Below are 27870 nucleotides of genomic sequence, written 5' to 3' on the forward strand. Positions count from 1 at the left end.
CATTCTCTGACTAATTAAAACCCATTTAATGTAATAAAGTAGACTCTCTGAGGACCTCCTTTAATAGAGAAAACTTTATTAATCTGAGATGAGCTACAATATGAATTTAGAGGAAATAAAGTACATTTCTGGAGAGAAAACCAAACATGGCTAAGTGGGAACATAGCCACACTGGCTCCCCAGTCGACTCCACGCCATTTGACAGGTAGCTGTCTTCTCCAGTTAGGAACCAAAAGCCGAATTCCCTCCACTGATGGCTGGTGATGTTTTTCCTTCGGGAAGGCAGATTTGCTCCTCGGCCGTCTCTCGCAACCAAGTCAGGCTGATCTTGATGTTCTGACACTTCCTCTCTCACCCAACAGTTTCCCATTGAAAAGTGAGACCGCGCTGGTCAACTAGGTTTGTTGGTGGCTGCAGAGGGAGCTCGACGCAGAACGGAGAGTGGCATTGTCTGTCCTCCCAAGGGAGAGGACACAGCACACCATTCTCTCTCCTAGAACCCCCGGAAGTGTGGCCAACACAAGAGTGGCTCCTAACCTAGGTTACGGGGCCTCTGAGTAACAACATGCTTCTCAGAAGATCACGTGTATGTGTTATGGATGATGTAGCTGCACAACTCCAGCCGTGAATACATCTCTATATTTTCAAAAGAGAAGCTTGAACTGAGGTCAAAAAAGACTTCCCTAGAGTCTAGAGGTTTCGAAGGAACTTGTCTTAATTAGTAGATCAAAGTGGTTTGTATTTAACACATCAAATAGACAGATGAGAGGCCATTAGACAGATGGTAGATAGGTAGCCAGACAGAGGATAGATTGATTGATTTAGAAGCCAGATAGACCTAAGTTTAAACCGATTACTGTCAGAAGGAGCCTTGATAAGGTACTAAGTCTCGCTAAACCTACATTTCCTTGTCTGTAAAATGGACTCAGTTACTTCTCCAGGTGGTATTAAGGAATAAATGAAACAGTGGGTGCAACGTGCTTAGTGAAGTGACTGACACAAAGTAAGCCTCGATAAACAGGAACCATTCTGCAACAATGCACAGCTTAAGCGGGGCCAGTCACCCGGTGGTCAGACGTTTCCCCGGTCGCCAAGGGTGAGACAGTTTTGCCAGGGAACCCAGCTTGATTTCCTGGTTCAAAAATCACACCTGTGAAACTCAATCCAGGTGGGAAATTCTTCTGGTTGACTCTGCTAAAGCCATGGTTCATTATCAAGTTATTTCTCCGGGTCACTCTGAGGTCATCTCTTAATCAATAACAGCCAGCAGGAGGGGGGGCCGGGGCAGGGAGGGGGGCACAAAATCTAGCCGTTCAGGCTTTGCCTAAAAGTCCATCATAGCACCTCTCTTTTGTTGAACATTTTCTGGGTACCAGGCACCATGTCCAAGGCCTCCTGCACATCAGTTTATTTGATCTTCTAATGATCCCCCGGGGGGGGGGGGGGCAGCTACAGTGATCCCCATTTAAAGATGAAGAATTTCAGGCTTGCAAAGTCCAGTTATCTGTCCAAGATCACAGCTAGCCGGTGGTGGAGCCAGCATCAGAGCTCTTCCCACCAGGCTTTGCTTCACAGAAAACCATTAATCCCCCTTTTCTCTCCCATGTCACGTGTGTTTATACTGCACAGGAGAACAAAAGATGGTTTAAAATTCTCGTTTTTCTCACCTGCTGAAAAGCAGTCCGGCCTATTGTTACTAATCAGGCTGTACCTGGCTCCTGGCTCTCCAGGCGATCCCTCCAATCCTCTTCATATGGCCTCTGCGCTTACCCTCATTCCTGCTCCGGATTCTTTCTGGCCTTTCAGAAAACAACTGGCAACAGTTTAGCAACTAGTTTAAATCTCTTTAGCTTGGCTAAGAATCCCCATTGCAGGGGCACCTGGATGGAGCAAAGCAAGAGTGCCACCTGGTGGCATATTTGGGTCACTGCCAACAATATTCCTTGGGCAAAGGTGGGCTCCCTGTCGGGCTGCAGGTACAAGGGGAAGGACCAGCGTTCATGCTGTCTGGGAACCACTCCTAGACAACTACAAGAAACAACTCACCACTGTCTAGGCACTAACTTCATGAAACTCAAAGTCTTACTCAAATGCAAGTTTGGGACTTTAAAGGCATGCATTTCTTGGTTCCAGAGCCTAGGGCTGGGATTAAGGTGAGGTAGGAGGCATCCCATCCATGCAAGGGTTGCATCTCATCTGCATTTAAAATTTTGAAATCCTTGGGACGCCTGGGTGGCTCAGTTGGTTGTGTCTGACTTCAGCTCAGGTCATGATCTCACAGTCTGTGAGTTCAAGCTCCAAGTCTGGCTCTGTGCTGACAGCTCAGAGCCTGGAGCCTGCTTCGGATTCTGTGTATGTCTCTCTCTCTCTCTCTCTCTGCCCCACCTGCACTCATGCTCTGTCTCTCTCTCTCTCTCTCTCAAAACTAAATAAGCATTAAAAAATTTAAAAAAAAATTTTTTTGAAATTCTTTTCATCGTGGATGTTTGCGTTAATTTTGACCTTTTAAAAGTGCATTAAAATATCAGTTATCTTAATTACTGAGTTTTGGGCACTCCCCCCTGACATCGTGCACCCATGGAAAACTCCTCTTGCTTCACCCGAGTATGGGGCTGCTGAGGTCCTCTGACAAAGGATTCTGTTTCCTTTCAAAGCTCTGTGGGTACCTGAGCTACAACAGCTCCTGTGGTCTCCTTGCTCATCTGCCTTTGCTCTATCCCGTCTGAGAATGGCCTTGGCATCACCACCATCCCTCCTACCCAATTCGCCAACTCAAGTCAAAAGAAAGTACCCAGACGGGGACACACTTCAGTGTAATTGCTGGGGAGCCTGACAAAACACATTTGCTGTTCACTGACCTCCGCCCATCACCGACCTCTGCCTGTCACCGACCTCAGTCCATCTCTGACCTCTGCAGATCACTGCTCGTGAGTGGGCAGCTAACTTGCCTCCCTGCTTTTGCCAGGTCCCAGACCACTGGGCTGCAAGTCTGAGCAAAGTGCACTTGTCTACACTGCATGCCAGCCCAGGGTCTGCCTTGGGGTGTTGCTTTCTCAAGAATGTCCAAGCTGGATGCCCACATCAGGTCAGATAGCCACAAAACTCAGCGTCTGCACTGGGTCACGCCAGTCCCCTGATCCATGGCTCAAGGCTAGGAGGGAAGTTCTTTACCTGGAACATATGAGTGGGTTGGGAGGGGGGGGGATGATTCTGGAAACGCCTGAAAATTTACGGAAATGATGTGTATTTTCTGGGGAGATGATTTATCACTTTCTTCCCATTCTCCGAGGAGCCCTTGACCCCACAGAACGTAAGAATCACAGCCGTCTCCATAAAGTCTTCAGGCTCCATCAAGGGTCTGTGTGAAAAATACAACAAGAGATCTCTCCATGCCTGACCTGGTAACAAGCGTCAGCGGCCCCATCTGTGGTATTTAAACAGTTGGGAGAGTCTGAGAAGGGCCGGAATGGTTTTCAAAAATTCAGAGGAAGGAAAAATTCCTTTTACTCGATAAACTGGAATCTCAGGTGGATACTGAGAACTGGAGAGTCGCCACTGCCTTCTCTGCCTTTCCCTCCCTGAAAGATCTTTCGGCCTTGCTATCGTTCTCCGGCAAAGTTCTTTTGCAAGATCTAGGCTTCCCTCTGGAATACTCTTCCATGCTTTTGGCATCCTTCACTCATCCTTTCCGTTGAGCTATCTCGACATTTCTAAACAGGGCTGGGCACCTTACACTCCTGTTATCACACAGATGACTTTTCTGGGTTTATTTGCATATTTACCTATCCTGCCCATAAGACTGTGATCCCAGGAGGGCAGGAGCCCAATCTTACTCATTTCTGCATCCCCAGCACCTAGCACAGAATCAATGTGTGGGGGAAAAAAAAAAAAGTTACGTGGATGAATAAACAAACAGATCCATGAATGAATGAATGAATGAATGAATGCACAGCTCCCCACCCTCCCCACCCCCGCACATACACACCCCTGTGCCTTCATTTCCCAGATGAGGCATGTGAGGCAGGGAGGGACATTAGCATGCCAGTGAGACCGAGCCCCCAGGGCCTCCCCACGGGAGCCGCACCCACGCCAGCTGCAGCTGCGCGCTGAGATCATGCAGAACCCCGAGCCACTCGGCGGCCACCTTGCCTTGTCTTTCCTTCTTGTTGCTGCTCCTTGGCTCAGCGCACACAGTAGGGAGATGCTGGCCCAGGGAAATCAGAGGCAAGCAGGCGGTTGCCGGCAGGTGCCAGCTGCTCCCCCCTCGGCAGGGTCTGGGAAACCGGAATCTTCTCTGTGACTCTCTGTCATTACCACAGTGAGGACCACAGTGAGAAACGAGTTGACTCTCTCAAACTTACTTCAACAGCAGGATACAGAGAGCTGAACCTCATGCCCAGAAATGCATCGTCCATGAACCTACAACAGCCAGTTTTACTTCGCTTCCTCCCCCACGGAATTAGATTCAGGAGAAGTCGGATAAAATCTCCGGGCGGGCGGCCCCAAGCGCTGCTTGTCCCAAACACATTGCAGAGACTGGGAAGAGAGCTGGAGGAGGGTGGCCTACCCAGCTGGCCTTGTTCCTGCTCTCAAGTGGGGGTGGGGGTGGGGGGAAGCCTCTGAGGAAATTCGTGGGCCCCAACACAGCTGTGGTCGTTACTGAATCATTAGATTTGCCACAAACAAGATAAAAATTTCAAACAACAAAGAGGACTTTTCCGTGGTCGGCTGAACGGGGTTTCTCATTGTGTTTTGGTTCCTTCTGGTTTCCTCACACCCTGACTGCCTTTGCCAGAAAGCCACAGGAGCCCCTGTTCCTCCAGCAGTCCTGAGGGGGGCAAAGGATTTTTTGTTTTTAAATGTAGGTAAATCCGGAAAAGACTCAGGGTTTTGAGTCATTGTTTTGTGAGCAGTAGTTTGACCTTCTCTTGCCCACTTCTCAGAATCAGAGGTCTCCTCTCTGAGGAACACAAAAGCCCAAACAGGAAAAGAGAAGAATATCCCAAATTCATAGCTAGGAAAAGGGAAGTCACTTCGCTGTTTGTCCTCAAATGTACACCCTATTCAAATTCTCTACCTCTTCCAGATGTCGGGTAGAAATAAGCCACTTGTCCCTGATCCCACAGTTTTCTATTCTGTGTGTGTCTTACCTGCCACCCTAGACTTCAGACCTCTTTCTGTTCCCTTTCATACCTACTAAGTGTATAATAAATATTATTGTCTGATCAAAAGCCTGAAGCCAAATTAAAGCCGAGAGCATTTTTATAAAATACTAATTATTTAGAAAGTGTTACTAGAGGCCAAGCCCTTTATATCATATTTTAATCCTCACTGAAGTCCTGTAGGGGTGGGCGTTTTTTTGTTTTACAGATGAGAAAACTGAGCCTGGGAAGGCTTCTGGGAGTGCAAGGTGCTTCTCAGTGGTGGGGGGTTGAACTCCGGGACAGTCTCACTGGCAAAGCTATGCTCCTCACCTCTTTGGACTTCCCAGCATTTCAGCGGATGACCCAGGAAAGCTTTCACTTATTGGGCACAGTAACCAGGACCTAAGGGATCAGGACACTGTGTAAAACACGGCAGGACTCAGAGCAGAAAAAGGTTCACTAGCATCCAAGTCATTAATGCTTTTCCAGGCAGAGTGACAGGGACTGCCCAGGCCAAGCCCTCATCTCCCAAATCCCACCCTTGCCCCCTAACCATGCAGCTCTTCTCTCCCAACCACCCTCGGTGAGTATCAGGAGAAATGTCCTTTGTCTCCTCCCCTAACTAGCCCTGAGCTGGAGTGTGGCACAGTATGGTGGTTCTGAGTATGTGTGTAACTGTGGACCTTTGCCCCAGTCATGCTCATAGCCAATATCCCTGAATTGATCCCAATACTCCTTGCTACAGAAGACAGATCAGAACTCAGAATCATTCTCAATACAGCATTCCAGGCAAACACTACCAATCCATCAGCCTTGTTCTGAGATTAAGCCTGTTTGTCATTATTGGCATAGCAAGTGATCAGTGGAATTTAATTTCCACTCCCTTCTACCCTTCCTGCCTTCCTTCCTCAGTGTTTCTGGGATGGGTAGAGGGATGGATGGATGGATGGTTGGGGAAATGAATGGATGGATGGATGGATGGATGGATGGAAGGACAGAGGAAGAGAGGGAGGGAAATAGGGAGGAATGGATGGATGGATGGATAGAAGAAGGGATGGATGGATGAAGGGATGGATGGATGGAGAAATGGAGGGAGGGAAGGAAGAAAGGAGGGAAGGATAGAGGAAGGGAGGGAGGGCAATAGGGAGGGAGGGAGGGATGGATGGTTGGGGAAATGGATGGATGGATGGATGGATGGATGGATGGAAGGAGGGAGGGAAGGATAGAGGAAGAGAGGGAGGGAAATAGGGAGGAATGGATGGATGGATGGATGGATGGATGGATAGAAGAAGGGATGGATGGATGAAGGGATGGATGGATGAAGGGATGGATGGATGGAGAAATGGAGAGAGGGAAGGAAAAAAGGAGGGAAGGATAGAGGAAGGGAGGGAGGGAAATAGGGAGGGAGGGAGGGATGGATGGATGGATGGTTGGGGAAATTGGTGGATGGATGGATGGATGGATGGAAGGAAGGAGGGAGGGAAGGATAGAGGAAGAGAGGGAGGGAAATAGGGAGGAATGGATGGATGGATGGATGGAAGAAGGGATGGATGGATGAAGGGATGGATGGATGGAGAAATGGAGAGAGGGAAGGAAGAAAGGAGGGAAGGATAGAGGAAGGGAGGGAGGGAAATAGAGAGGGAGGGAGGGAGGGAGGGAGGGAGGGATGGATGGTTGGATGGCTGGATGGAAATTAAGTTCTCCCCTTACACAGGAGCCCTGGTTGGCACCACTCCTAATTCTGCTGACTCCACTCAGTGCCAGTGCTTCCTTGACAAAACTTGCTCTTAGCATGTGGCATTTGTTATAGGAACTGGTGAGATTCCTGGGTCATTCTGAGGCCATGGAGGATCTTCAGCGTCAGCACTTTGTTTCTCACTCAGTCTCATTTCCTCCCCCTCTAACATATGCCTGAGCTTAAAAACATCCACTCACCCCATACTTCCTTCTTCTTTTTAAAGCTCAAGCTGACAAGAGAAATTTCTTCTCCCACTCACCACTTTTTTTTTGTATACAGAGAAGAAAAAATACAATTCCACTGTGGGGTGCATAGGAATTGCCAATGATTAAAAACTTTTCTGTCTCTTTGGAACCATCATCACCCTTAACCTATACCATTAGTTGCCTAGAGGTTCTGAATCATCCCATGATTTAGTTATGCATGGGGAAGCATGTTTTTCCAGGGCCTTTTAAGAAGCTTTGGCTTTTGGTTTTGAACCAATCAAGTTATGGTGATAACAGAATATTCTTTCCCTAGCAAAATACCACGTAGTGTTCAAGAGGAAGAACATGTTAAGAAACTTTTATTCAAGTCACTTTGAAGAGGAATAAAATAGCTCTTATAAAGCAACATTTTTGAGATTTGAGTACAAGTAAATCAGAAGCATATGGATTGTGTGCTGTGAAAACATACTTTTGTTTCCCTGGGAAGGAAAAAAAATACTTGGGAAAAATATATTTTATAAAATGGCATATATTAGAAAATAGCTGGAGATTTTTAAGAAAACCAAAATGTAGCAGGAATGGTCCAGCTCTAGTTATTAATATCCTGGAACCAGCTGGGGAGTAAAATTAGGTGGTGAAATTATTGTACCATTCTTATTCCGAGATGGAAAGGACACATTTCTCATATCTTTCTCACAAAAGAAAAATGATATACTGAGACCTAGGAGATGAGGCTTTGTGTTTTTTTGTTTTGATGTCAGTTCTGATAATAATTCTTATCACTGGACTCATAGACTAGGTAAGGTAAGAGTGTGTAGGTAGTGGGGCGCCTGGGTGGCTCAATTGGTTAAGCATCCGACTCTCAGTTTCGGCTCAGGTCATGATCTCATGGTTTCATGGGTTCGAGCCCTGCCTTTGGCTGTGCACTGACAGTGTGGAGCCTGCTTGAGAGTCTCCCTCTCTCTCCCTCTCTCTCTGGCCCTCCCCTACTCATTCCATCTCTGTCTCTTTCAAAATAAACTTAAAAAAAAAACAGTGTGGAGGTAGATATGGGGTCTCAGAGTCAGACTGCTGCCACAAATCATGGCTCTACCCCGTTAGACATGGGATCTCCACAATCCATTCACCTCTTTCTATGCCCTTGTTTTGTCATCTGGAAAGTGAGACGAAGACAATGACGATGATGACAATGAATTACTACACTTACTATCTGGGAAAGCACTTGGAATAAATGTCTGATGCACAGAAAAGTTCTCAGTAAATGTTGGCTCATATTATTTGTCTTCTTGCCTAGAATGCTCTGCCACTAGATAACTCTATGGTTCAGTCATGCACTTCCAAACCTGACAAACCTTTAGGTAGACTGAGGGAAAAAAAAAGAAATAAAATGAAATGCAAGTGGAGACATTACAATCAACTTGAAAGAAATAACAATTATGAGGAGAGAATACAGTGAACAACTGTACCCCCAGCAAATCAGATAATCTACATGAAATAGCAAATTCTTAGAAACACACCAATTACCTAAATTGACTCAAGAAGAAATAGAAACCACAACAGACCTATTACAAGTAAAGAGAGTGAATCAATAATCAAAACCTCCCATTGGAAGAAAGTTCAGGACCAGATGTCTTCACAGGTGAATTCTACTAAATATTTAAAGAAAATTTAATACCAATCCTTCTCAATCTCCTCCAAAATATGGTAGAGGGGAACACTTCCTAACCCCTTGCATGACGACAGTGTTCTTCTGATACCAAAATTAGTCCCGCAGTTCTTTCAGGACTCTGCCCTCCCCTTCCATATAACTATAGTTTCACCTCCTCCCACACACATATGCATTCCCTCGCCTCAACTTATTTTTCATCATAGCTCTTATCACTACCTGAAATATACTTATTTGCCTATTGATTGATTGATTCTCTTCTCTCACTAGAATGTGGGAGCTCCATCAGAGCATGGAATATTTTTTTCCACGGAATAACTTCTTAGGCATGAATTTTCCACGCCTAAGATAGTGCCTACCACATAATAAGGGCCTATAAAAATGTGTTGGGTAAATATATTGTCTAACCATTCTTTTACTGAAAGAAAATAAAGAGAAATCTAGAGAAGGACCTGGGTATTGCAGAACTCCAAGATCTAGCTGACTAGAAGAAAATTCGCCTTCAGAAGCAGATAACCAAGAAAGTGTTATGTCAGGAAAACAAAGGGAAATGAGATTTCTGAAAAGCAGGGACCAGTCAGCAGTGTCAATAATGCTGAGAAATCAAGTACAATAAGAACCAAAATGTCCACTGGATTGAGCTGCAGATTATTGGCCACCTTCGTGAGAATCATTTGGGAGGTATCATAAGGCTAGAAGACAGAAGCCAGGTAACTTTGAGCAGTAGATGAAGGAGGCAGCCCATTCTGATAACATTTTAAAGAAGTTTTTCTATTAAAAAAAGAAGACACAGAGATAAGGAAGCTTCTAGAAAGGGCAGGTGTCAAGTGAGGATATTGTCTTTAAGTGGGAAAGATCTGTAAATGTCTAAAAGCACATGGAAGGAACCCAGTTGAGGAGAAAAGAAGTTGAAAATACAAGAGAAGGCAAGGTTCCCGGAAGGAAAGGTATGGGAGGCAGACCATAGGACTGGCTTTAGCAAGGACCAACCTCTCCTACACTCTCAGACTGCAGGAAGGCAAGACCCGGAGAGCCCCTTTGACTTACCCACCAGCCCAACCAGGACCCAGGTCTCCAGTGTTCTTTTTACTATGCAGTTTTTTCTCTTGCTCAAATTAGAATGTTCAACGAGATGTGAGGAGGAGAGGGGGTTAGAAATCAAAACTGGTAAATAAAAAATGCCTACTACAATAGATTTTGTCATTGAAGACTTTCTTAGGGAGGGTGCTTCTTCCCACTCAGGAGCTCTTTCCCCAGCAGCATGAACCCCATTAGCAGAGTATCTCCTTGGAGCCCTTCTTCACCCCTCCCCTGGACAGCAGAGGGACTTACCTAATTGAGGAATCTGTGAGAAGAAACCAAGCATGCACAGCCCAGCCCCTTCCTGTCTCTTCTTCCTTTTAGGAAATAGCAGAGAAAACATGCTCTAGATGGCTGTCAAACCCATGGCAAGCACAGCAGTAAATCTCTCCACGCTTACTGTGTGTGGAGGCCAGCAGTGGTCTGCTTCTGCCTCTGACCAGATCGGCTGGTGCAGCCAGCACGTGGACTCAGGATTAGGAAGTCCATTTGGCCACAGATATATTCCACTTTCTCCAATGTCAGCTTTATCAATAGGAAAGATGTTATTTTGGTGTCTCTCTGCCTCTCTCCTTTGTCTTTTTTTTTTTCCAGTGGGTTCAGAAAAAGATGAGAAGGAAGGGAACTAATTATTCCAACAAAAATTAAACTATTCAAATCGGCATGTGAAACTTCATTCTTGAAATCATTCTTTTTAAGACAGAAGGACCAAAAAACCATAAGACACAATATGACTATTTACTGATATGATTTAAATAGTGAAAGTGCATTCTTTTCAAGGAAGAACACCCCAAAAGGAGAACACGAGGGCCTGATATTTCATAGATGTGTAAAACCCAAAGGATCTGCTTGCTTAAGTCATCTGGATCGAAGTACAAAATCACAGTTGATTGTTTGACTCTTTCCAGGATTCCACTGTTTTCTGTCTGGAAACAGCCACGGCCACATCCACAATTCCAAACTTGAGAAAATGACCCAGAATTCTCACAACATGTGAAGAGCACAGCGATGACCATCCTGTGAGGGTGGGAGAGAAACGTGCCAAAGTACATTCTTTGTTGATGAGAAAAAATTCACCGACAATTGTAAAATTAGGTGTTTGGCACCATATTTAGCCATGGAGCCAGTTTTCAACTCACTTCTCTCCAACTTTTTCAGTGCCAAAGAGTTGCTCCTAATAATCATCTCAAAAATAGTCACTGTCACCTTCTCCAATTACTTCAGTCTCCATATTTCAAACTGAAAAATATTGGCCTTGACTGCACAACTTCTCCCAAGTTGCTATTTGGAAATTTACCAGATAAGCTTTAGGTCTATCAGTGAAGACCAAGATTAGCAGCAAAATCTCTCTTGCAATTTTGCTTGAAAGCTATTTTAAGAAACAAAGGGGCTGGGGATTATTCAATGACTTTAAGGCACATCAGAATCTGTGGGAGGTTTGAAGTTGAGGGTGGGAATGTGGGCAGGACTAAGGGAGCTGGTAAAGGGAAGGTTGAAGGAGACACAGCAAAACTCAGAGCAGAAGCATATGGTCTACACTCCATCCAGGTCCTGCAGTGAACAGCCTCCAATCATCTTACATCCTTGCAACAGTTGTTTGAATTCAAAGCTCCCAGAGAGAGGATCTGACCACTTTGATTTATAAGAGCAGGCACTTTCCTCCACCATCTGCCCTCCCCAAAACAGCCCATGGTGGGAAGCTCTCTAAAAGATAGAAGGAGTACAATTGGAATGGTAGGATTGGGTGCTGGACAAGTGACCCCCATACTTGGGCCCCATGGGGAAGTCCAGTGAGCATCAGTTCGGTGGTTTGATTCAGCCATGATGGTTTATTGCATGGTGATCCTGAGAGCCCTCATTCATCCAAACACGATTCAGTACATAGTGATTAAGTCCTTCTGAGTAGAGATACATCAGTGAACAAAACAGACACAGTCCCTGCCTTGATAGAGTTCACAGCCTTCTCAAATCATCCACTTTGACTTATAGGCCACTGAGCCACCCTCATTGTTAGAAGCTCACAGTTGCTATAAAACAATCCCATCCAAACCTTAGCCCTGGTCTGACAGAAAGTCTGGGTCGGAAGGACACCACTGCACAGGCTTGACATACTAAGGACTGATATTCTGAGCTCAACTCATCTGCAAATTGAAAAATGAGCTTGAGCTCGGTGTGGACACAAGGAAATGCAGAATGTGACCATGTCACAGGGGACTGATCACCAGCAGGTGACCCTGAGGGGTCAGCAGACAGTAGCACAGCTTGCTGGAAACTTTGTACCTAGTGATATTAGTACATGTTAGTTCAAACAAACATTTCCATTTTGGTAGATTCTTTTGTAAAACTGCTAATTTTACATTCGAAGAATGCACTGAACTACCTAAAGTGTGTAGTGTGTGTGTGTGTGTGTGTGTGTGTGTGTGCACGTACATGTGTTCACTAGAAAGTATAAAAAAGAGTTCAAATTTTTTCCCTTGTTTTTCATGGTGACATCTGGGCATCCATGGTGGTCAATGTCATGGAAAACTCGGGAGCTTCCGGATCTAATACTCTCGGTTATTTATCTGTGTTCATGGCCTTGGAGAAGTTTCCTAACTGCTGAAGTTTGTTTCCTCATCTATAATATTAGAATCATAATATCTATCCTCTGTCATGCACTGACCATGTGCCAGGCACTATGCTGAAAAATTTTAAAGATTTTTCCCCAAATCCCTTTTGCTTACTCTTTACTTATACTGATTTTGCAAATGAAGAATCAGACATAGAACAGTTAAGTAATTTGCCTAAGATCATGGAGCTGATAAGTGTAGGAGAGGTAAGTTTTTAATCCGGGTGTGTCTGACCCCAGAGCCCATATTCCCCAACACCTCATTCTACTACTTTCTTACTGGGTGCTTTTGGTAGGACAGGATCAGATCAGGTGACCAAAACCCTCAAAATTCTCCTCTACAATCATCAGCGACTCGAGCTCCTTCTCGTTGCTTTACCATGCTCAACAAGTGGTTTCCACCTCATGGTCTAAGAAGGCTGTTCACACCCAGCCATCACATCCACGTTCCAACTGGCATAGAAAAGAAGAGACAAAAAGGGGCATGTTTCTTCCTGTTTAGGACACTTCCTCAGAACCGCACAGAACACTTCTGCTTCCAACACAATGACCTCATGGGCACACGTAGCCACAGGGGAGGCTGGGCTATGTGGTCTTCTTGTAGGAATTCATGTGCCTCATTTAAAGAAAAAAAATGTATAATTATATTATTAAGGAAGAAAGGAAAGGAGAGCACTGGAGGACAATCTTTGGTGCACAGGATAATGGAAATGATGAGGGAGAACGTAAGAGATGCACCAGTTCACTGCCTGGCACGTAGCAGATGACGTAATGCCATCACTTATTACGGTTGGCCTCCATCTGGCATCCTGCAGGACCCCAGCAGAAAATCAGATTCGAACCGTGAAGGAAAGGTCACAGGAAAAGGGTAGGAGAAGGAGCTACTGTTTTAAATCACCATCATATTCTGGATCGGGCCTCGTTTCCCACACGGAAGCGCCGCCTCCGCCCATCTGCGGCACCCTGAGGACCGCGCGGAAGGTGATCACGAGAAGGCGCTTCAGCAACCGTCCCTGGCGGCATCCGTGCCCACCACGTGAGCCGCGGGGTGATGCTATCACAGGTGACCGCCGGTAAGTAATTTCTACCGCAACGGTTCATGGAAATGCAGTTTTCATTACAGTAAGAAAATTGAAATCTCAGCCAGCCTCTGTGGGTTGCATCTGGCCCATTCCTCATTTCTCCTAAGATTGCGTGTTGTTTTCATTCCCCTCCTGATTAGCCTTTATCATGAAGGGTAGAGGGGGAGCAAGGTGATTGAAATCCCCAGGAAATCTCCACCTCACACTGCCATTCGGCAATCTTCCTCAACCATCCAGATACCAGGGCTCTGATCAAGTAGGAAAGGGCCATTTTTTAAATTTGAGGTGGAGATATTATCTAGTAGGGAAGGTTCCAGATGGCTGGACTGAATTGAAGTGACAGACAGGCAACCAGTATGGAAGGGGGAAGAGGAAAGGGAGAGAGGGAGAAAGAGGGAAAATGGCGGCACTGAGGGCCCCAAGTCAGCGAAAAGCTCTCAAATGTACCGGACGACTTCCCTTGGGTGGGAGGTATTTGGGGCATGGATACTATGAATGCCTTTCCACACAAAGTATGTTCTCAACTCGGTTTGCCTCTCGCTCTTTGAATTGCAAATGATCTGTGGCTGCACAAAATTTCTCCTTTGTTGGAAAGACGTTAACTAAACATGCTGCAGCCTTGCTCCTTCAGAAGCCCCTTTCGTCTCAATTCAGGGTCGCTGTCCCTCAGCTCCTAATCTCTCACGCCCCGTGTCCTTTCCTGCCACTGCCGGCTCCTTCTCTGCAGCTCATCTTTTCTTGCGCCACCCACTCGGCAGAGTAAGCAAGGAGCTAATAGATTTGCAGCAAAGAGAACATCTGCTTAGCCACGCGAGTCAAAGCGCATAATTTTGTAATTTTGTTGAGAAAGCAGAAGAGCTCTAGACATCCTCCCCTTGGCAGAGGCCCACCCAGTTTTAGGTTTTATCTCTTCCCTGTTTTTTCCTGTTACTGCTCATCATATGACCAAATGGGTCCTGGCTGCCATTTTCTTAGCCCCAGACTGATACTCTATCAACCACGTGCAAGTAATTTCCAGAAGAGTGACTATGGTGAAAATCAGGGAGGAGGAAAAGTTTGATTTCAGCAGAGAGCCAGACTCCAAGTTTTCCCATAACCTACCCATGTTCAAGCCATGGCCAATTCAGCATGGAGTAGTGACGGGGAGATTCATCTACGCCATCTCGGAGAGCTGTCTGACTGCTCAAGATGGTCACAGGAGGGAAACTGCCTTGCCCCTTATTTCGTTTACTCATTCACGCATCTTCAGATTCTTCTTTCCCAGACTCTTTTAGCAGATCCGTGTTTTGCCATGACTGACAGAAGTTCATAGGCACTGGAGCTACATTTATCTGTTAGTCTCTTGGAGGGCATGCTGTCCCCGCTTGCAGGCAAACTGGGATTCTGGAATGATCTGGGGATCATTTCACTGGTCAGTGGGTTCATGTTCCCTCTCCAAGCCTGGAAGCTTGCTTGTCCCCATTCTTACGCTCGAATATCATTTCATTTGCACCTGTGTACGTGGGAGACCTTTGAGCCTGGAGATGGCTGGACTGCCAGGAAACTGACAGAGTCTGACTTACCTTCATCTTTTTCTTTTGCATCTCCGACTCCAGTGGCACCACGAGGTGTCCTTCAAGATCTCAAATACAGCGCTGCTCCCTGCTCCCTGGTCTTCTGCAAATGGGCCGGCACTGCCAGAGGACAGACGGTGGACCAAGGAAGGAAAGACTCACAGGTTATGGATTTCAGAGCAATGAGGAACCTTAGAGACCGTCCATGCCTGTCACTTTACAGAGAGGAGTGCCACGGTCAAGCCTGCGCACAAAGCCACGGCAGAGCCAGGCCAAGAGATGGAAACTCCAGCTTCTGATTCGGGGCTCTCTTCGCTGTGCCTGGTGTGCCTGTGTAATGCTGGCTGATGGCACTCCCCAGACCCAAGAGTTCCCAACACTGTATGAAGACACCAAAGAGATGTAAAAAGTGGAACCGTTGACAGAGAGAAAGAGGCAGAAACTTCTTTTTATTTATGGCCAGCTGGTGTTTCTGTTGGCCTATTCACGATGGGAGAATTGAATGGATCTGAAGGACGGGAGGACAGCAAAAGAAATGAAGCAAGGGGGTCAGAAGAACATGCCAAGGCGACTGGCCGCGTAAGCAGTGGAAGTGACCCGCACGGGTCCAAATCCCAGCTCTCTCCCTAGCTGTGTTGCTTAACCTTTCTGCACCTCAGTTTCCTCAGCTGTAAAATGGACATCATAGTACTGTCTGCATTGTAAGTCTTTTCGTGGAAGGTACTCAGGACAGTACCGGACACATAGCTGGCCACGGTTATATTCCCAGGGAAGGAAGCGTGAGGGACAGCCACGAGAAAAACACAAGGCGCCTGTCAGGCAGACTGCAAATGAACCCCTCTCCCCGTTTCTGGCAGTGTTGCTCGGAGAAAGTACAGTGTGATGCCAAGGGCCTGCGTTTGAAAAATGGTACGAGTGTGACACTAAAACGGAGAGGTCTCAAAACACCATGGCTTACAGAACAAAGAGGGTTATTTGTCCGTCAAGGCACAATCCTGATGTGAACTGTGCAGGTCAGCGGAGGAGCTCTGTTTCTTTGTGATCATTTGGGAACCATGGTTTTTTCCAAGTGGTGACTCTGCCAACCCCTCCGTGTTCTTGTCAAACCGAATCAGCCCCATATCCAGATTTTAGCCGGCAGGTAGAAAGGGGGTGTGGGGAGGAGGCGTACCCATCATCTTAAGGCTCAAGCCACAACGTAGCACCTTGATGTCTGCTCACCTTTAACTTGCAAGAATTTTGTCATATGGTCACATCACCCCGACTGCAAGGGAGGCTGGGGACAGAGTCTAGCTGTGCAGTCACCAACCCAGAGAGGAGGGGAGAGACACCCACGTTCAAATCCAGTTCTCGTGATTACTGATTGCGTTTAGGGGCAAGTTACGGAAACGCTTCCTACCTCTTCTTGCTCTCTCCTTTAACCAGTTCTCTAGTGTCAATCACCCTTCGATTCTACAAGTATTTCTTGAGCACCTACTATGTGCCGGACACTGTTCTAAGTCCAGAGGACACAGCTCTGAACAAGACAGACCAAGCCGCCTTCGCTTTGAAGCAGATTCACTATAAAGCTAATGAGGAGCCTTCCGGGCACTTTTTCTTGTCATTCCAAATCAGTATTCATTTTCATGCTGAATTTTATAGTCTTTTCTTAAAATTGTTTTTCTCTAAGTTTATTTATTTATTTGAGAGAGAGAAAGGGAGCACAAGGGGAGGAAGGCAGAGAGGGAGGGAGACAGAATCCCAGGCAGGCTCCTCACTGTCCGTGCACAGAGCCCGACGCGGGGCTCGATCTCACAAACCATGAGATCAGGACCTGAGCCGAAACCAAGAGTGAAAACCTCTCTTTTTACTGAGATCTCTCGTTAGGATTGTAAAAGAAACGATAGACACCTAGGTCTTGAGACATTTTAATCATTTTGTCAGAACTTAAATACGCTCGAGACTTTTCAGGGCTACTTGTATCCATACTGTCCAGGCTTCTCCATGGCCTAGGTCCCAACTAGCCTTTTCTTACCTCCTACCCTGAACACCTACATGCAATTCCTTATCCTAGAATGAGTTCTTAAGTCACAGAATTTTAGGGTGAGAAGGAACCTTGGTGTTGATGAGTCCATTCCAGAGATATTACCGATCGGCCCTGAGACTCACAGTGAGTTTACGGTCAAGCTAAGGGAAAGCCTCAATCTCTGCATTCCTAGGTCTGTAATCAAAATCAGTGACAGATGAAAGGTGCCTGCAGTGTTTTGTGACAGCAGAACTTAAGGCAGAAGTTGTTAAATAAACACTCACGGACGTGGCCTGCCAGATCTACCCACGTCGTAGGTGGTTATGAGCGTTCACTGAGATAACACATGTTAAAGCACACGGAACGGCGTGAGAGACATTTAAACGTCAGTGGCGGATACTACTTTGGTGGCAGAGCAAGGGGAGTGTCCCAAGACCAGATGTGGTCCCCGTGGGAAAGGGCGCAGGTGTGGGGCACTGTGGGGTGGTCTTGGGGCCTGTAGGCATGAACAGAAGACCTCAGCAGAAAGGGGCTGGCCGTTATACCTCCGGAATCCCAGGAGCTGGGGAAGGAGTCATATGAGACCACCCAGAGGGATAGAGACCTTCAGCCTGGGTCAAGGGAACCACAGGAGACGGGGGGCCCAGCTGGAGGCCTCTGCAGAGCCCGTGACAGGGCCAGCTTTAATCATCTGCCAGGCCACCCCATGGAGGCCAGCTGCCGGCCCAAAGGGCTTAGGCCACCCAGCCACGTGAGAACGATCTTATTCCCTTACCTCTCCCCTTTCTGGGCTTCATTCCAAGCACGGAGGGAAGCAGCAGCTAGCAAGGGGGAGGAGGTGAGCAGAGGGGGAGGCGAGGAGAAGGGCCATGCCCCCTTTCCCAGGGCAGGCTTCCAGGATGAGGCGGGTCTGAGCCAAGGGAGAAGAAAAGATTTCAGGCTAAATCAGTTTCAGAGTTTTAACTATTACCTGGGACTTAGAATGTTAAGGTCCGAAGGCAGGCTACTTCTTTGCAACTCAAAGGAGTATTGTATTATCTGAGCACGACAGCAAGTTCACTGGCCCAAGTCATCGTTGGAGGGAGAGGGCTGCTGCCGCCATCGAATAAAATTGAAGGAGACAATGGGGGCCCCCACAAAACTTGGATCTGCCCCTACTGCTCCCAGGGGCGAGAGATGACAGACAGATGGAGAGAGAGAGAAAGAGGGGAAGAGTTCCATTTGGTTCACAATCCCTGTTTCATGCTCTTCCAGTGAGCCAGTTATACACGATTTTAATTTGACAGTCATTCTGGCTGTGTCAAAAACATGCAATGCTATTTCCTAAATCGTCACTTTCTTTTTAAAAAAAAATGTTTACTTATTTTTGAGAGAGAGAGGGAGACAGAGGCTCTGAAGCGGGCTCTGCACCAACAGCCGCGATCCTCCCCACGCAGGGCTCGAACTCACAAACTGCGAGATCATGACCTGAGCCGAAGTCGACTGCTCAACCAACTGAGCCACCTGGGGCACCCCCTAAATCATCACTTTCTGCCAATAAGAAAGCGCATTTTTATTCCACTCTAGTGTACTCGCTCATGAGTTAAAAGTACTTTTTGGACTCCCTTTTTAACTTCCTGATTGCACACGATAGTTTTATCGTCTATAATCCTTTCACTCACTGAAGCCTCAGGGATATATATCATAGAGGCCATGTTGCTCTGAACATGGCATGAGCTCAAAATTGCAGTCACTGACTCCTCGTGTCTCCAGGCCACGGAGTCCCACACGGTGTTTTCATGTTCCTCGAGGCCTTCCCCATCACTCTCTACTGACAGATTACATGCAGTCAGGTCATTCATTCATTCATTCATTCATTATTTATTGGATTGGGTACCCCCTTTATGCCCAACACCCTGTGGGGTGCTGGAGATAAAAACCTGACAGCTGACCAGCACACAGACCCTGCCCTCGAGGCACACACCATCTACTATTTCATGATTCACTGGGTATTGAATGATTGTGATAACAGGTGATAAGGACCACGTTGGCATTATAGACAAGGTGCAGTGGCAATGGGTCAGATCAGTTTCACAAAGGAGAACAGCATCGGGCTAGAAGGATCAGTAAGACTTTTCCAGGCGGAGGGAACCCCTTGCATGAGTCAGGATGGCCTAAGTTATGCCATGGTAACAAAATGACCCTGAAGCCTTGGTAGCTAAATATAACTAAGATTTATTTTTCACTCGAGTCACGTCCAAGGCCGGTCAGCTGGTTCGGGGCTGGGTAGGAGGAGTAATAGGCAAGGCTCTGCTCTACACAGTCCTCTGAGGCCCGAAACGAGCAGAGTCCACACGCTCTAATAGCCCTACCATCCAGAACATGTGGCTTCCAAGCTGGCACTGCAGGGAACAGAAAGCTGGAAGCTAACACACTGAAGGTGAATTCCTCAGCACAGAGGTGATAGAGATAATTTCCATTCCCACTCATTGGCCAGAACTAATCACCTGTTTCATCAGGTTGTGAACTGTACAGGGACACGTGGCTGTTCTGTGAGTGTGGCAAACGTCTCTGCCACGAGCTCAAAGACAGGAAACCATTTCCTACGTTTAGGAAACCGAATAGTTCAAAATGATTAGAGAAGAGAGTGCAGACAGGCAGTAGCAAAAGTTGAGTTAAGAAAGGTAGGGGGAAGGGGCACCCGGGTGGCTCATTCGGTTAAGCGACAGACTCTTGACTGTGGCTCGGGTCATGATCTCACGGTTTGTGAGTCCGAGCCCTGCATCAGGCTCAGCACTGACAATGCAGAGCCTGCTTGGGATTCTCTCTCTGCCTCTCTCTGCCCCTCCCCCACTCGTGCTTTCTCTCTCCCTCCCTCTCTCTCTCTTTCTCTCAAAATAAATATATAAACTCTAAAAAAAAAAAAGAAAGAAAGGTAGGGGTAAGATGATGGAATCTTGTGTGCCTTGCGTGGGAGTTTGGACCACCGTATGTGCGAAGCAAAGCTTTTGAAGAGTTTTAAACATAGTATCACAGTCATTTTGCATTTTAAGTGCATCCCTCATGAAGCAGCATGCAGGATGAATTAGAAAAGGATTGAGACAGGAGATGGAAAGACCAGTTTGATTCCCACAATTGTCCGGGTTAAAGATGATGGAGGAACTAAAATAGAGTCACTGGGGATGAATATGAAAAAGGTTAAAGAGACAGTCAGTAGAACTTCATGACTGATTCAATGTGGAAGAAGGAGAAAAATAAGATGACTGTCAGTTCTGCTCTAGATGAATCTCGGTGCCACCCGTTAAGATAAGGAATATAGGAGGATGAATGGGCTTGGGGGGGAAGACACTGAGGGCAATTTGGGACCTGAATTTGAGTTACATAATGTGTTTGTTATGAGCTGAATTATGTCTCTCAAAAATATACGCTTGGGGCGCCTGGGTGGCTCAGTAGGCTAAGTGTTTGATTGTCGATTTCAGCTCAGGTCATGATCTCACGGTTCATGACACTGAGCCCTAAGTCGAGCTCCATGCCATCAGCGTGGGCCTGCTTGGGATTCTCTCCTTCTTTCTCTGCCCCCCACCCCCACCGCTCTCTCTCTCAAAATAAATAAATAAATAAACTTCAAAATAATCAAATAAAAACTTTAAAAAAAGATACGTTCAGTGGGGCACCTGGGTGGCTCAGTCAGTTAAGCGTCCAACTCTTGATTTCGGCTCAGGTCGTGATCTCAAAGTTCATGAGTTTGAGTCCTGCGTTGGGCTCTCTGCTGACAGTATGGAGCCTACTTGGGATTCTTTCTCTCTCTCTCTCTGCCTCTCCCTCTCTCTCTCTGCCTCTCCCTCTCTCTCCAAATCAATAAACTTAAAAAATATTTTTTTAAATATGTTCGGGTCAACCCCCCCCCCCAAGAGCTCAAAATGTGATCTTATTTAGAAATAGGGTAGGTATAGATCTAATTGGTTACTATTAGGATGAGGTCATCTGGAGGAGAGTAGACCCTTCATCTAATGTGACTGGTGTCCTTATAAGAAGACAGCTAGGTGACCACGGAGGTAGAGATTGGTGTGATGTACCTACAAGCCAAGAAACACCAAGGATTGCCAGAAAACATCAAAATCTACAAGAGGCAAGGAAAGACTCTCCTCTGTGTTTCAGAGAGAGCGTGGCCCTGGCAACACCTTGGTTTTTGACTTCTAGCTTCCAGAACTGTGAGAAAATAAACTTCTGTTGCTTTAAGCAGTTTGTGGTACTTTGTTACAGCATCCCGAAGAAAGGGATACAGGCATCCAGGGGGAGCTGTCCAGTTGACAGTATGGATGAGGGCAGACCCGTCTTCTGAAAGCCCAAGGTGGGGTTACTAAGCAACACGGAGTAGGCTGGGGCACATGCTGGAGGGGCTTTCTCTTGCCCAGGGAGGCGAGGAAAGGGAAATGGGCAGGGAAGCATCACAATGAAGATGACGTTAGAAGAGGGCTTTGGAGGAGAAGTTGGGATGTTTCTCTCCTAGCTGATGACAAACTCCTGGGAGCCAAGTGTACGTATCTGACAAGTATCTGACAAACATTTATTGAACACTCTTGCGACGGGCTCTGTGCTAGGCTCTGAGAGTATAATGAAGAGGGAACAGGCACAGACCCAATTTTCATGCAATTATAATTTACTGGGGGAGACAGACTAACACCCGTCAGTATCAAATAACCACCCAGAAAAACATACAGGCACCCACTCTGGTTAAGTGATATGAAACACATCACCAAGTGTTAAGAGAACGTATTTCAAGGAAGTTGTTTAAGCCTGGAGGCTGTGAAAGGCTTTCTGAGGAAGCGAGGTTTGAACTGAGATTTGAAGTAAAGGAGTTAATTTTACATGAAGAGGGAAAGGGAGGGGTGAGTCCAGGCAAAGGTTCTGGAGCCAGAGGGGAGGCTCGTGCAGATTTGAGGATCTGAAAGAGAGGTAAGGTCACTGCAGCACAGAAAGGAGGGGGAGCTGACCCTGAGAGGAGGCAGTAGCCTGGAGAATGGAGGGAAGTGAAAAAGCCAGTCAGTGACTTTCAGCAGGGATCCAGAGAGACAAGATGAAATTTGTTTTTGTTTTTGTTTTAATTTTAAAGATCACCTTGATGAGAATAGTTGGAGAAAGTCAATAATGGAGGTAAACAGGGGCACCTGGCTGGCTCAGTCAGAGGAGCATGTGACCCTTGATCTTGGGATCATGAGTTCAAGACCCACACTGGGTATAGGGGTAACTTAGAAATAAATAAATGGGGCACCTGGATGGCTCAGTCGGTTAAGCGTCCGACTTCGGCTCACGTCATGATCTCATGCCTTGTGAGTTCGAGCCCCGCGTCAGGCTCTGTGCTGACAGCTCAGAGCCTGGAGCCTGCTTTGGATTCTGTGTCTCCCTCTCTCTCTGCCCACCTTTGCTTGTGCTCTGTCACTCTCTAAAAAAAAATAAAAGAAAGAAAGAAAGAAAGAAAGAAAGAAAGAAAGAAAGAAAGAAAGAAAGAAAGAAAGAAAGAAAAACTTTAGGGGCAACTGGGTGGCTCAGTTGGTTAAGCATCCAACTTCGGCTCAGGTCGTATCTCCCAGTTCGTGGGTTCAAGCCCTGAGTTGGGCTCTGTACTGACAGCTCAGACCTGGAGGCTGCTTTGGATTCTGTCTCCTTTTCTCTGCCCCTCGCTTGCTCGTTCTCGGTCTCTTTCTTAAAAATAAATTGAAAAAAAACATTTTGAAAAAAGAAATAAATGGACTTTTAAAAATATTTTTTAAAAAAAGAATGGGAGCAAATAGAACTATTCAGAAAGTACTGCACCGGTCCAGCTCAGAGAGCACGTTGGCTTGAGCAACGCAGCAGCAGAGGAGACAGAGGATTTAAGTGTTTCTCTAAGCACTCAAGGGAAAAATGAATGAATGAATGAAATCAACTGTCTGTATCTGCAGCTATTCCACACTCTTCTCTGTCTTCAGGTTTCAAAATACTGTCTCTCTGAACAGTGACATTGATGCCTCGGTGCAAAACATCGTGACATCTGATAAAGGCTTAGTCTATGAAGAGGAAATTAAATGGTGCTCTGAGGAGACGGTGATACTCTTTCCAGTTGGGAAGAGGGGGCCCAGAGAAGAGAGAATAAGAGGTTTGACCCCTGAAGATCTTCACAGGTCACAGGGGCCCTGAGACAAGGACCTATCTGAAGGACCTAAGGCACCTGCCAGCCACTAGGCTTTCTCTCCTCTGATCTTCCCTAAGGAGCATGACTCACAGGCCCTGTGTACAGAAGGGACGTACCGTACAATCGAGCTCTCCCAAGGCACCCTGCTAGGCAGCATTATCACTCGGAAAGAGGGCTCGCGCTTCTGTAGTTAGATTTTCCTCCACTGTTGCACTTACCCTGAGACCCGGGGAGAATGAAGTCTGGGCCGTGGCCTTCGCATTACACAGGAGGGTGTGCTTCTTCCCGGGGCCTGGCGCATACCTGCAGTTCTCCTGAGCATCAGCTCTCTAGCTCCTGAAGGAGGCAAAGCTGTAGTCCTAGGAGCCAAGAGACTTGGCCCACTTTTGCAACTTGGGATGCGTTGAGTTCAAATAATTCGCTTGTTTGGGTACCTAATTAGATTTAAGATGCTGTACTAGGTGGGTCTTGAGTTCATTTTCCTTCTCCATCATGCCAAGGAAGGGCGGAGTTCAGAGGCATGAAAGGCAGTCAGCCGTCTTTCAAAATCCATAGTGTCTCACAGTTGATAGAATCTAAAGAGTATTGGGATATTGCTTCGAATCTTTCCTTCTTATTCTTGTTCCAGATGCTGGAATGGACTCTCCGGAAACAAAGAAAAACCAGACTCTGAAATCTAAAGAACAAACTGATGGTTACCATAAAGGGGAGGTGGGTGGGGGCGACGGGTGAAATAGATGAAGGGGATTAAGAAAACATTCATCATGATGAGCACTGAGAAATGTAGAGAACTGTTGAATCACTATATCGTACACCTGAAACTAATATAACGCTGTATGTTTGGGGCGCCTGGGTGGCTCAGTTGGTTAAGCGTCCAGCTTCGGCTCAGGTCATGATCTCACGGTCCGTGAGTTTGAGCCCCGCGTCGAGCTCTGTGCTGACAGCTCAGAACCTGGAGCCTGTTTCAGATTCTGTGTCTCCCTCTCTCCCTGACCCTCCCCTGTTCATGCTCTGTCTCTCTCTGTCTCAAAAATAAATAAATGTTAAAAAAAAAAAAAGTAAAAAAAAAAATAACACTGTATGTTAATTATACTCGAATAAAAAAATAATCAAATCAAGGCAATGTTTTCATCCTAATTTAACCATGCGGGAGCTACTTATGAAATGATACAAATGACTGAATATTATCTAATAATGACATCATATCCACATTTACACCCAAATTCCAATGATTCCAAGCTCCCCTTGCCAAACAGAAGGACCTGAGCCCCTCTTTGAACCCTCCCCGTTATTTCCAGGCGATTCTGAAGGGGCCTCAGTGTCTTGGCCACAGGAGCCACACAGAGCTCTCCATCGGGTTTGTCTTCAGTGAGTCACCATCGTTGGGGTCCACCAAACAGAGCCGTAAAGAGACCGCCCATTGCTGGCAGTGCTGAGACCGCCTCCCCAGCTCTGTTGGACAGCTTGTCATTTGGGTGCTGAGGCCTAAGCCCAGAGTCTCCCAGTCTTTCGTGAGGGCAGTCCCGTTAGACGATGGCTCCTACCCATCTCCTTGGAGAACGCTCAAGCCTGATTCCAAGGAGGGTTGAGGACAAAGGCCATGACATCCCTCTCTCGCCATCCCTGTTCTCTCTGTGGGGCTCCCTGCACACCCCAGGCCTGTGTCTCCCCCATTCAGTCACACAAGCCCCAGGCACATCCACAGAAATCCAAAGAACTCCTTCCGCTGACTGCATCAGAACCTCCTCTCCTGCCTGGCCGGACACACACACACACACACACACACACACACACACACACACACGCAAATTAATATATGTATAGAAAAGGAGCCAAAAGGTCACACATCAAGGAGTTTTCACAATAGCAATGATCCCTGGAGGGTGAGTGTTGTTTGGGTGTTTCTCATTTTTTGTCTGCTGACATACCCCCTTGCTCTGCTTCTGTCATTATTTTACCTTGTGATGCTTTCATTATGTATTGATATGCAGTCCACATTTTATTATCTAATACTTTCATTTTTAAAAATCACTTAAGATATTAACATTTGGCTGATACCTGGAAACCCTCCAGTTTATTTTTGGTCTTCCTATAAGTTGCTTGCAAGCCTTCAGGAACTGTTCTTTGAGCGTTTGTCTGGCTCTGTGTCTCAACCTAATACGGAAGCTGGCGAGAGCTGGCATCTGTGCGCCCTCACTGTGTGCCAGGCTCCGTGCCAAATGCTTTCCGTGCATTGAACCAAGCCACCCGCCCGAGAACTCTGGGCGGGCACTGTAACCCCCACTAACACTGATGAGGACACGGCTCTTGAGAGCCAACATAAACCACAAGGCAGCACAGGATGGATGCCAGATGCGTGGTGCAGAGCCCCAAATCCTACAGGAGACAAGAGGCCCAGAGCCCTTCGGCGGGGAATCCGGTTAGGGCGCTAGTCCGGGGGGCTTCCCGAGGCATTGGCCAGCCGGATCTCCCCCTCCCAGGGAAGTCTTCTCCTTACCCCAAACCCCAGCGTCCTGGAAGAAACAGACGAGGGCTGGGTCCTCTGTGGAACCTCACCCGCTCCCACCCACAGGCTCTCGCGGAAAGTCAGCAAAACTCGGCCAGCCCACTTCAGAGCGGCCGCGGTCCTACCACGCCCGCCCCACCCAGCCTCCTGTAAGAGCTTAAGTCAACAGGCGCAGAAAATCAGACGGCCATCTTGGGATAAGGAGAGGAAAAAAGTCCCCAGCAGCTGCCGCCTAATTGGCGTTCGAAAAGGGAGAGGCTTCCAAGTGCAGAAATGAATTAAATGAGCTTTTTTCCCCTTCAGGGTGGAGTACCAGCTCCACGTCTCCACCCGAGTCACACCCTAGCTGCGGCTATTTATAAGATCTAAGCGCCAGATGGAACCTGCCAGGGCGAAACAGAAAACAGAGGGCCGGACGAAAGGCAGAGGCCCCGCGAGCCCCGAGGGGAGCAAAGCCTGAGTGAGCGGCGGGGGGACCGCAGGGCGAGGGTGCGGAGGCAGCCGGTGCCTCCGCCGCCCCTCTCACCCAAGCGGCACTGCCCCAGCCGGCAGGAAATTGGGAGTGCGGGCTGTTGGATGCTTCTCCTACATTCCACAGCCTGGGGCCCAGGGCCCGGTGCTGGGCAGGGACTCCGGGCTGTACCTGTTGGATCAGGAGCAGACAGCAGAGTCCAGGAAAGCCCGCCGGGCCAGCAGCCAGCTGCGGGGCGGGGCGGGGCGAGGCGGGGCGGGCCGCTGGGGTGGGGCCCAGGTCCCAGCAGAGGCTGGAACACGGTGGAGCTTGGTGCTCAGAGTGCAGAGGCAGGGGCAGGGGGCAAGTCCTGGCTTCCCCTCTTACCTGGCATGACCTCATGCCTGTTAGGAACCCCTGGACGACTCTTATTTGGGAAACACTGGCAGTAATTAAACCAACTGGGTAGGATTGTTGAGAAAACCGAACAGTCAGGACTGAGGAAAGTGCCGCAGCACTGAAACAGCCGCTGTCACTCTTGGACTTTTCGCCCAGATGCAAAAATGCTTCCGTGTTAGCCACTGTCTGGACCAGTGACTTGCAGGGCAAACTCAGGGCCCTCTCCTCCCGGAGGGCTGAAGGGCTTGGAGACAGATCACATCCCAGCTTCCCAGCTCCATGTGCTGTGGAGGGTTCCATGTGCTGTGGGTGACCGAAGGCTGGCCTGAGCACACAAGTCACCTGAAACAGGCACCTGATGAGATCCAGGTGGCTTCCTCCTGCCCCTGCCCACTGGTCTGCTAGGGAGTTAGAATAGTTCCCCCCCGCCCCCAAACATAAAGCTCTTAACTCCTTCTCTGGTGAAATCCTCTCCTCCGCTCCCCCATTCAGGAACTTTCCTGACCCTCAGACCACCCTGGAGTTCCTTCCAGCATTTCTAGTGTGGTGTCATCCTGTGGGAATGGAATGCAGACCATGCCGGTCATTTTAAGTTTTCTAGTAGCCATGTGAATAAAAGTAAAAGAAACAGGGGGCCCCTGGGTGGCTCAGTTGGTTGAGTGTTCAACTCTTGATCTCAGCTCAGGTCTTGATCCAAGGGTTCAAGCCCCACATTGGGCTCTGCACTGGACACGAAGCCTACTGAAAGAAAAGAAAAGAAAAGAAAAAAGAAAAGAAAAGAGGAAAGGAAAAGAAAAGAGAAAGGAAAAGAAAAAAGAAAAGAGGGAAAGAAAGATGAGAGAAAGAGAAAGAAAGGTGATAGGAAGGAAGGAAGGAAGGAAGGAAGGAAGGAAGAAAAAAGAAAGAAAAAGAGAGAAAGACAATAGAGAGAAAGATGATAGAAAGAGAGAAAGAAAGAAAGAAGAGAGAAAAAAGATGATAGAAAGAAAGAGAAAGGAAAGAAAGAAAGAAGAAAAGGAAAGAAAGAAAGAAAGAAAGAAAGAAAGAAAGAAAGAAAGAAAAGAAAGAAAGAAAAAGAAAGAAAGAAGAGAAAGAAAAAGAAAGAAGAGAGGCGCCTGGGTGGGTCAGTCGGTTAAGCATCTGACTCTTCATTTTGGCTCAGGTCATGATCTCACGGTTCGTGAGATCAAACCCCAAATCAGGCTCTGTAGTGACGGCATGGAGCCTGCTTGGGATTCTCTCTCTCCCTCTCTGTCCCTCCCCTACTTGAGCATGCTCTTT

General features: G+C 47.3%; 3 long non-coding RNA genes across 3 annotated transcripts; all 3 read right to left on the reverse strand.

The window, feature by feature from the left end:
• Positions 1-1451: 1451 nt before the first annotated feature.
• On the reverse strand, positions 1452-3842 carry LOC122218321. Its single transcript, XR_006201985.1, has 3 exons — positions 3172-3842; positions 1712-1799; positions 1452-1621 (listed from the first exon to the last, which is right to left on the reverse strand). It is a non-coding gene; the product is annotated as an uncharacterized LOC122218321 (long non-coding RNA).
• Positions 3843-4155: 313 nt separating this feature from the next.
• Positions 4156-10152, reverse strand: LOC122218323. Its single transcript, XR_006201987.1, has 3 exons — positions 10087-10152; positions 5475-5546; positions 4156-4304 (listed from the first exon to the last, which is right to left on the reverse strand). It is a non-coding gene; the product is annotated as an uncharacterized LOC122218323 (long non-coding RNA).
• Positions 10153-10241: 89 nt separating this feature from the next.
• On the reverse strand, positions 10242-26446 carry LOC122218322. The gene is made up of 4 exons (XR_006201986.1): positions 26383-26446; positions 23452-23909; positions 15087-15197; positions 10242-10851 (listed from the first exon to the last, which is right to left on the reverse strand). It is a non-coding gene; the product is annotated as an uncharacterized LOC122218322 (long non-coding RNA).
• Positions 26447-27870: the final 1424 nt, after the last annotated feature.

The sequence above is a fragment of the Panthera leo genome, chromosome B1, assembly GCF_018350215.1.
Source record: "Panthera leo isolate Ple1 chromosome B1, P.leo_Ple1_pat1.1, whole genome shotgun sequence".
Classification (NCBI taxonomy): domain Eukaryota; kingdom Metazoa; phylum Chordata; class Mammalia; order Carnivora; family Felidae; genus Panthera; species Panthera leo.